Raw genomic sequence first — 1,039 nt, 5'->3', positions numbered from 1 at the left:
CATAATGAAATGGGTAGCTTTATCATTTGATAAGAAAAAAATTAGAGAAAATATATTAATTCAGTAAAATTTGGCTTATCAGGCAAATCGGGCCTCGCATAGTAGGCTGAGAAGTGAGTTCTGGCTACTAGGTACGACATATATATATATATATATGTATATATATGTCGTACCTAGTAGCTAGAACGCACTTCTCTGTCTACTATGCAAGGCACGATTTGCCTAATAAGCCAAGTTTTCATGAATTAATTGTATTTCGACTAACTAACCTACCTAACCTAACCTAACTTTTTCGGTTACCTAACCTAACGTAACCTATAAAGATAGGTTAGGTTAGGTTAGGTAGGGTTGGTTAGGTTCGGTCATATATCTACGTTAATTTTAACTCCAATAAAAAGAAATTGGCCTCATACATAATGAAATGGGTAGCTTTATCGTTTCATAAGAAAAAAATTAGAGAAAATATATTAATTCATGAAAACTTGGCTTATTAGGCAAATCGGGCCTTGCATAGTAGGCCGAGAAGCGCGTTCTGGCTACTAGGTACGACATATATATATAAATATATATATATATATATATATATATATATATATATATATATATTTATATATATATATATATATATTTATATATATATATTATATATATATATATATATATGCAATTGACGATCACAAAACACTGATCATTTTATGTGGAAAATCCCCAGAAAAATTTGAAAGAAAGTGAACGTTTAAAATAAAATAAATAAATAAATGTTTATTTAGGTAAGGTACATACATACAAGAAAATTTTACAAAGATTGGTTGACTTATAGGTAGAGCTAGTACATACAATGCCTAAAGGTGTGGTGTGGATGACTGAGCTGGGTGTGGAGGCCTGAGCTAGGTGTGGAGGCCTGAGCTGGGTGTTGAGGCCTGAGCTGGGTGTGGAGGCCTGAGCTGTGTGTGGAGGCCTGAGCTGTGTGTGGAGGCCTGAGCTGGGTGTGGAGGCCTGAGCTGTGTGTGGAGGTCTGAGCTGTGTGTGGAGGCCTGAG

The sequence above is a fragment of the Procambarus clarkii genome, chromosome 40, assembly GCF_040958095.1.
Source record: "Procambarus clarkii isolate CNS0578487 chromosome 40, FALCON_Pclarkii_2.0, whole genome shotgun sequence".
Lineage (NCBI taxonomy): Eukaryota > Metazoa > Arthropoda > Malacostraca > Decapoda > Cambaridae > Procambarus > Procambarus clarkii.
The sequence above is the reverse complement of the archived record's forward strand: the minus strand, read 5'-3'. Positions refer to the sequence as shown.